This window comes from Oreochromis aureus, linkage group 11, assembly GCF_013358895.1.
Source record: "Oreochromis aureus strain Israel breed Guangdong linkage group 11, ZZ_aureus, whole genome shotgun sequence".
Lineage (NCBI taxonomy): Eukaryota > Metazoa > Chordata > Actinopteri > Cichliformes > Cichlidae > Oreochromis > Oreochromis aureus.
This window is the reverse complement of record NC_052952.1, coordinates 11,315,167-11,324,973: the sequence shown is the minus strand read 5'-3', so window position 1 is coordinate 11,324,973 and position 9,807 is coordinate 11,315,167.

The window sequence follows — 9,807 nt, the reverse complement described above, 5'->3', positions numbered from 1 at the left end:
AACTTGCAAGACTTAAAGAATCCCTCGCTAAAATCCTGGTGCCAGGAGTCTAGTAGAGTCCATGCCTCAAAGGGTCAGGGTTGTTTTGGCAGCAAAACAGGGTCCAGCATATGTAGGTGGCGATGACAAGACTTAAATCACTAAAATAGTTTCAGATTGAGTAAATAAAAGTTTAACATTGGAGATTTGTGTAAATTTCCACTTTATTCCCTTGCTTTCTGACTTTGTAGGTTTGAATCCAGATTTGTGCAAATGATGTTTAAAGATTTAGCCTTTTTTTTAATCAATGCTGAGAAATGTAGGCCGATTACATCCAGGAATAGAGGCTTCAGCATGACAGTGGCACTCTATCGTGCTTTTTTTTAGATGTTGTGTCGCTATTTAATTGTGATTCAGTCTTCGTGAAATCATTTTTGTTGTGCAAGCATTCAAAGGGTGTCAGGAGTAAATGTCAGCTAATGTTTGTTTCCCAAGCAGACTGAGAGAAATGCAATTCTATTTCATTTGAGCTGATTCAATTTGCTGTCTGGCAAATTTTAATAATATGATTTAAATGTTGTTAAAGTTAAAAATGTCACAATGAAACTGTAATAACTGGTGCAGGCAAGGAAGAAGACCCGCCTCACACAGAAGAGGAAGACATTAACCCTCATTTTGTTGTTGCCCCTGGATCTGCTGCTAATCACATGAAGGATGCTGCTGGTGAACAAACGGAGGGAAGATATTTTGTGGTCATATTCTCTCAAACAATACAAATATTACAGTGATTACATAACAGCATGGAAATACTCTAAAAAGATACAGCAGTATGATTGTTATGATTATTAAAATAGCAGTTATTCCATACATAACCTTATCAACCAAAACCAGACAAATTAATAAAGCTAATGTCTCAGCATGTGTCAGGTGCTTTCTTTTAAAACCCCAAAATACATCCACACAGACAATAGCTTAACCTCCTCCTCTTATGACAGAATGCATCTGTGTCTCTTTGTGTGTCTATGATGTACACAGGGAATTCATATAATCTATTTTTAAAGGTTCAGTGTATTGTTGGCATAGAGCTACTATTACAAAGACTCTACATAACCTTGACCGGGGTTATCATGAAACTAGAATTCCAGACTACTGATAATGCAGGAAAATACTTTTCAACACCACAGTGGGAAAAATGACAAATTTAAGAGGCTTTTATTTAAAAAATTAAGTTCTTTAGTATCTCCAGATTTCTAGTCTTTAGGTTCTGGTTATGTTCCGTGTCCCACAGTCCTTGTCTCTATGTCTCAGTGTCAAGTCCATGTCTCTGTGCTATGCTTCCTGTTTTACTTTGACAGTCTGTATTATTTGTCAATGTGTTCTGCTTTGCTTCCTTTGTCTCATTACGTCTGATAAGTCCCAGCTGTGTTTCCCCCTGTTTCTCACTCCCTCGTTACTGCCTGTGTATTTAAGCCCTCTGTTTTCTTCTGTTTGTTGCTGGTCCTTCTGCTTTTCTTCTGCTTGTTATCCCCTGTGTGTCATTTGTGCTCCAGGCTCCATGTTCCTTGTTCTCCGTCTCAGGTTTTTGTTCCTTTGAATCCTTTTATTTTCTCCCAGTTTAGGTTTTTGCTTTAGTCTAGTCATTGCTATGTTCTGCTTTTGTTTGTCTCTCGCTTCCTCACTGTAAATAAAGATTCACTAGCAATAAGTCCTTCGTCAGTGTCTGCACTAGGGTCCTTTCTCTCACCTCTCCCCACGACTGCTGTCGCAGCAGTGACCCGTTTATGTCCTGTGCTTTTTTTAAACTTGGTGCCACATTTCATTACCGATCTTATGGAATTGGTAAGGTCGGCTTAGAGCCTTCTCAGCTTCAATCCAGTACTTTAAGAGAAACATAACACATTCAAGCACAAAAAAAATCTGGTATTCTGCTAATTTAACACTTCCTAATAACATTACAGATGGACAGGACCCACATTAACCTTATCACTCTGACACTGTTTGTTTGTCTCAGTGCTGTTCCAAACTATTATCTAATCTAATGGTAATTTTGAGTAATGATTGGTATCCTAATATGAAACTTTTTATATTACTAACATATGTAGCATATGTACCTAGTGTTCATATGCTGCCTACAGTACCTACTGTAAACAAGCAAGTAGCAGAATTTTGGTATTGAAAGTTACTATAAGTATCAGTTCCCATCCATAGCTCCTACCATCAGAACCATCCACACACAGACTAAAACTGATGCTTCTCCACAAAAGCTGTGACACTACTAAACAATAACTTATGTACAGTCTTGACATGCAATATTTTTCTTTTAATATATATATATGTATATATATAATATATATAGGTGGCACACTGATGCAGTAGTTAACACTGTAAACTCACAGGAAGAAGATCTGGCCAGCAGGAGTCATTTTGTGTGGAGTTTTTCACAGATTGATACAGGTTCACTGTCAGTCCAAAGAGATGCATGTTTGGTTCATTTGTCAACAACATGTCATAACTAATGGGACCATGAAGGACAATTTCCAGCCATCACTTCACACCTTAAAGCTAAAGCACACTTGGGTTATTGGCAGGAGCACAATAACCCAAAACACACAGCAGGTCCACCTCTGAATGGCTAAAAGAAAGGGTTTGAAGTGAGTTAGTCAAAGTGGTGACGGTAACTAACCGTAAATCAACTTTAAAAACTTGCCACACTGTTTCTGTCAAGTTGCTGTTATACTTTTCTCAGCTTCAGTCTGGGACTTTAAGACAAACACATTTATACACAAATATTTGTGTATCTTGTATTTGTGTAAATGTGAAAGACTTGTTGCCAGTTATCACAAATGTTTGATTGCAGTTCTTGCTTCCAACTCATCACTGTGTTAATGAGAGAGAGAGGAAAAGCACCAGACAATTAGCAGCCTGTAAGTGCCTGCATGTAAACACAGTCGACGGAAGTGGGTCACACTCCTGCTGCTGGTGACTTAACAGGTGCCTGGAGCGCCTTATCTTTCAAACAGGAAACACAAAGTGTTAAAGTGAAAGAAACTGGAACAAGGGATATGTGGAGTGTAAAAATAGTGTTATAGTACAGACAATACAACCCTGCACCTGTACAGATGTGGTGATCAGACTAAGTCGTAACCAGTGTTGGGACTAACGCGTTATTAAGTAACGCGTTACAGTAACTACGTTATTATTGTGGTAACGAGCACGGTAACTAGTTATTATGCCAAAACCAGGAACGCGTTACTCGTTACTGGGATTTAGATAGGCTCGTTACTCGTTACTGCGGTGTGGTGCTATCGCGGAGCTTCCACAGATTCAATAACATTAGCAAGTGGTGGAAGCCAGCAGGTGGATGAAGGAAAAGGGAGGCAAGAGGAGAGACCCGGCGGCCGCCGGTCCGCGTGTCAGGTGAACTGAACTTCAGGTAAGAAGTTATGACCTGCAGTCTATCGGAGTCAGATATAAACCAAGTTTAGGTGGAGTTTATTTTCGGTATGCTGACATTTTCGTACTGCGTGCTAGCTAGCATGACGGAGTTTCTATACAGCTGGGTGGGTGCTATGTTACTGATGTTGAACTTTATTTTGTTCATAGGTTAATTATTAGAGTTGCCAACCGTCCCGTAAAAAACAGAATCGCCTGGTATTCAGAGAAAATATTTCGCGTTTCGCACTGAGGTGAAAAGGAACACAGTTTGTCCCGGACTTCAGCTACAATGAAAAGACACAAAGCTGAAGCTGCACAGCTGCCTCTTCTTCTCTCATTCTCTCCTGTTTCTACTTCAATCACGAAACTGATCAATGATCAGCTGATCGGCTTTTCTCTCTTGTTTATTTATCGCCCACTTTGCGCCAGAAAGAGGAAACCAGCGGATGTCGCGCTAAACAACAGCAGCACGTTTAAGCTTGATCAGCTGTTGTTAGAATTTATTTAATATTAATTTCTAGTATCAGCTGATGTTTGCTGGAGCCACGGCTGTAAAGCTGCTGGTCATGATATCGGTTTGGTTATCTGGTGAGAGGGAAACATGAAGATGAAACCAGGAGATGTCCTTACTGAATCATCAGAGCTGAACAGGTGATGGAGAAACAGGTTTACCTTTTTAGGTGACATGAATGAGTTGAAGGAAGTTATGAACTGTTTCTGAGAGACAAATAACACCAGCATCCTTTTCTACGTAGCTGACAGCTGGTAACTGTGCAGGGGCGGGTCTAGCAAAGTTTTGCCAGGGGGCCAGGTAGGGCATTAACAGGGAAAGGGGGGGACAAGGAAATACTTTTCTTTATTATTCTCATTTAAAATGTCTCGCTTTTAAAAAAATAATTATCTGAGTCTTACAACAAACGATTGATAGATTGATACATATATACCATCAGAACAGTGTACATCACTGTCACAACAGTGTTTGTTTTCATTCAAAGGCTTTATGATTTTTCCTATAATGGTGGGCCGGTCTCTAGTCAAATTCCCCGGGACGATTTTTTTTGTTCCAGTCCAGCCCTGTATGCAGCTCATCTGCAGTCTGGTGTTACCTACATCTTCCTATTCAGAAGGCAGAATTTCCAAGTTCTGAGTGCAATCAAAAGCACCACGACTGCAGTTTTGTGTTGGATGTAAAAAGCAGGCTAGAATCATGGCGGCGGTCAACGACGGTCCAGGCGTGATTTTCTCTCGTGGAAATGTGCACATTATTTTTCCTTTCTATTGGTAGGTGGCACAGTGCACTTGTGGCAAGTAAGCAAGCTAGAAGACTGGCAGTCTTGCTGGGTATCCAGTTAGGAAGCAACACATTAACAAGAGAATTCTGAGTAAAACCAAAGTTACTTTCCTAGTAACTAGTTACTTTGAAAGTAACGAGTAACTTGAAGTAACTGAGTTACTTTTTTAGAAAGTAACTAGTAATGTAACTAAGTTACTAATTTAAAGTAACTTACCCAACACTGGTCGTAACAGGAAAGACACTAAGATCATACAACAAATAGTTGCTGGAGGGGGAAAAACAGCAAATTAGTTTAAGGAGCATTAAACATTCGTGTCCACACTCTGCAGATATGAATATGAATGAGGGACCAGTTTTGTCTCAGGTTAATAAACATGAGCCATGAGGGGAAACTACTGTGGAAAATGTGACGTGAAACAAAATGAACTTGAGGAAAGTTTTTAAAGGAAAACTTGGCTGACTGGTGTCTTAGAGTCAGCTGTTGCATTCTGTGATTCTGGCTCAAAGTACCCAAAGTCAGTGATAAACATTTAGTCAGGCTATGGAGAGATTAACTTGCATGTGTGTCTTCTTTAGAGTGTTTGAAGGTCTTTGACTGAGGTACTCAGTTTACTGTCTAAGCTTTGTAGCAAGGTGCTATGTTGAGGAGCCCAACTTACTTTCTTTCAATGTTTCTTTCAATGAGGAACTTTTGCTCAAATAGTTCTGCAGGCTTTCTGAAGGTGTCTCAAAGTTTTTCTTTTGACATTGTTTTTCACACATTTTCAGTCTAGGCCTTGTATCTGATCATTTTCAGTAGTTGCTTGTTTTTTTCTTTGCTTGTTTGTTAAGTCATTTAACAGTAACCTATGAATGAATCAATTATTAAAATGCACCTAACTCAAGGGATGAACCAATGTTGTGTCTGCAGACGACTTAACAAAGAACCAAGTATCTTTAGACACTTTGTTACTAGCAGCTTTTGAGAAAAATACATAATTAGTTCCAATTTCTTAATTTGTACATATTAAAAGATACCAAAAATAAAAGTTTAAAAAGTATAAAAGAGTATTTTTATACCAACAAGGTTATACCAAGCTGCATGCTTGGTTTCCTTGAAAATTCGAGTAAAGTGTAGGAAAAGAAAAAAGTGGAAGGCCTAAAAAAAAGCTCATTTCTATAAGAAACAGGAAAACAGCGGGTAAGGACCTGAGAGTCTGAAGCCTCATCAGAAACTGTCTCAGTTGGAGGTTGGCTGGAAGGAAATTTGAAATTTTTGCTGACAACTGTCATGATTTCAGCTGCATTTCAGACAGTGGTGTTAGGAATCATATCAAAACTGATGGAATGATGAAAGCAGAAAAGTACGATTTTGAACCACCATGCAATATCTGGATAGAAAAAACACAATTTCCCACATTCCTAGATAAAAACTGTATAAAAAATGAATGGTGGCACAAGATCTTTGCCCAGTACTGTACATCCTATCCTATATGATATAGTTACAGTTAAGCCTTTTGTGACAAATGTGATGTTGAATGTGCTTTAAACATTTATGTTAACATGATATATTTTTACAACAACGCCTCTGCACCCCAAGGGCGTAGAATACACTTGTGGAAAAGGTGCATGCTTGTACAAATTCCCGGCCAGTGGAAGTGTGAGCTAAAAGTCAATAGCTCAACACCTCTTGGATTCATTTTCTTCCAGATTTAATTTGGTAGGTGAACAGATGAAGCTAAGTAAGTGGCCAGTATCATTTTCATCACAAATCACAAAAAAAAGGCTTTGTCTGATTTTGTAGTGTTTGTTTGAGGTTTTTGGAAGTGGCCTGAGTACTCTGCTTTCTGTCACAGTGGAAAAGATTGGAGTATTCAGCCCATCGGGATTCGCCTCTCGAAGCTACGATCACACGAACTGTCGCTGAAGTCGAGGTTCTTACCGAGCTGTTGTTAATTACACTGTGCTTGAGTTGGAGATGTGGAGCTACTTTACATCAGGATAGATTCACCAAGTCAGTTTGAAGGGCTGCCTGCATCTTTACAATTAGCCTGGGTTTTTAGGAGGTTTTTTGCTTTCTCCATCATTTCCACTAAGTTTGCAGTAACTTTGATCTTCCTCCACAAATGATGAACTGTAACCAACTATTGTTAATCTAAACTCAAATATAATCACTACACAAGCTTTTCTTTTCTTTCCTTTTCCATCTGTTCATGTTCTGGCTGACTCAGCTCTGCAGAATGCTCTCATATCCTTTGTGGGAGCGCGCACACACACACACACACACACACCGGCCATTGCTTCTCCATGCGTTAAAGCCCATCTCACAACTAACCGGTGCTCCCCATCCATCTGTGCTCTCTTTTCATTCAGAGAGCAGGATTGCTCTGTCTCAGCTGAGATCCCTCCACCATGATCTTAAAGAAATCGTTACGTTAACATAGTCACATTTTCCATCTCAGTTTGGATCATCATATTCACTGCAGGACACCAGAACACGTTCCTTTGGCTGTGCTAACATTAGTTTATAACTGAGGGTGTAACTTATTATGCTGGTGTGTCTGAGCATCACTGAAGCAGCCTTAAAGAAAGAAGCCTGGGAGAGATCTGCTGATCTTTATCGAGGCCAAGAGGAGCACATGTGGGTTTACTAGACCTTCACTTAATCTTTGAGTGCTGGTTTACTTTCTTTCTGAAGGCTTACTGGGTTGGCTGTGGTTTGTGTTTATGCCAGCTGTCCATTCTGGGCTCAGAGAGACAGCGCCTCCCTGTGGAATAAAACTGTAAGTGGAACTGATGCAGTAGAAACTCAGTGCCATCTACTGTTCTTTGGTGTTCATTTATGGGGAGAAATGAGTGTGGGATTTTCTTTAAATATAGGACAAAGACAGATGCATTATAGACGATACCCGCAGTAATATTTAAATTAGTAAACAGGTGGATGGATTAAAAAGCAGTTACAATGAAAGGGCTCCACGGTGTGGACTAGACGATCTCTAAGATGTTACACGTTTCATGGCAATATGCTCGCTCATTTGTATAAAGACGAAAATGAGGCAGCAGAGTCAAAGGAGTGCAGCTGTTGTTTTTTGAGTGAAGGGTTTGGCAACTTAGGTGTGGAGAGAGATGCATGAGAGAGGCCTGGACCAGCTGCTGAGCTCTGGCAGCAGATGCAGAAACTGTTGTAGTCCAAGCAGGGGGTGAATAATTCTGCATAATTTAGTGGGTTTTGGTGAGATTGTGTCCCACTTGTTTTGTAGTTATACTAAAGTAAAGTTATGTGTCGAACTGAGCTTTTCACTCCCAGACTGCTGGCTTATGGTTCCTAGGGTATTTAAAAGTAAAATGGGAGGCAGAGGTTTCTGCAAAACCAACTCCCAGTTTGCATTTGGGAGACAGACACCCTCTCTCCTTTTAAGATTAGGCTTAAAACTTTACTTTTTGACAAAGTTTGTAGTTAGGGCTGGATCAGGTGACCCTAAACCCACCCTTAGTTATGCTTCAATACAGACTACAGGACCACCAAACCCTCCCCCGCATCCTCTGATGCCTCCTTCCTCAACGAGCTCAACAGCTTTTATGCTCGTTTTGAGCGAGGGAACACCACAACCACAACCAAAACAGACATGACGCCAGACCACCAACCTCTGACTCTCTCCCCCACCGATGTAGGAGCGGTGCTGAGCAGGATCAATTTCCACAAGGCTGCAGGTCCTGATGGTATCCCCGGGCGTGTTCTCAGAGCGTGTTCTGGGGAGCTTGCAGGAGTGCTCACAGACATATTCAACCTGTCCTTGGCCCACGCTGTGGTACCGGCCTGCTTCAAATCCACCTCCATCGTCCCGATACCCAAAAACTCCAACCCATCTAGCCTCAATGACTACCGCCCAGTAGCCCTCACCCCCATCATCACTAAGTGCTTAGAACAGCTGGTCTTAGCACACTTCAAATCCTGTCTCCCCCACCCTGGACCCCCACCAATTTGCATACCGCCAGAACAGGAGCACAGAGGATGCAGTCTCCATCGCACTGCACTCTGTCCTCTCACACCTGGACAACAACAACACCTACGCCAGAATGCTGTTCATAGACTTCAGTTCAGCATTCAACACAATCCACCCTCACAACTCATCAGGAAACTGACAGACCTGGGCATCAGTTCCCTCATCTGCAAATGGTTACTGGACTTCCTGACCAACCGCCCCAACATGTTCGACTGGATAACTGCTGCTCATCAACAATCACAATGAACACCGTGTACCACAGGGCTGTGTGATGAGCCCTTTCCTCTACTCCCTCTTCACCCACGACTGCAGACCTGCTGATGGTTCCAACACCATCATTAAGTTTGCAGATGACACCACGGTGATTGGCCTCATCAGTGACAACGATGAGACCGCCTACAGGGAGGAGGTGGATCGTCTGGCTGAGTGGTGCGACACAAACAACCTGCTGCTTAACACCGAGAAGACTAAGGAGCTCATCGTGGACTACAGGAGGAATGCTGACCCACATCCACCCATCCACATTAAGGGATGGCTGTGGAGCGTGTGAGCAGCTTCAAGTTCCTGGGAGTCCACATCTCCGAGGATCTCATCTGGACGACCAACTGCTCCAAGCTGGTCAAGAAGGCTCACCAGCGCCTCTTCTTCTTGAGGACTCTGAGGAAGAACCACCTGTCCTCAGACATCCTGGTGAACTTCTATCGCTGCACCATCGAGAGCATCCTGACCAACTGTATAACAGTCTGGTACGGGAACTGCTCTGCCTCGGACCGAAGAAGGCGTTGCAGAGGGTCGTGAAAACTGCCCAGCGCATCGCCGGAGCACCACTTCCTGCCATAAAGGACATCTACAGGAAGCGGTGTCTGAAAAGGGCTGGGAAAATCATCAGAGACCCCAGTCACCCATCACATGGACTCTTCACCCTCCTGCCCTCTGGGAGGCGCTACAGGAGCCTCCGGACTAAGACCACCAGGTACCGAACAGCTTCTTCCCCACAGCTGTCAGACTCCTGAACTCTGCCTCCTGACATCTGACCCACGTTAAACTCATGGACTGAACATACACACACCCACAACCACTAGCACTTTACCACTACTGTATAGTTCTGTGTAGATA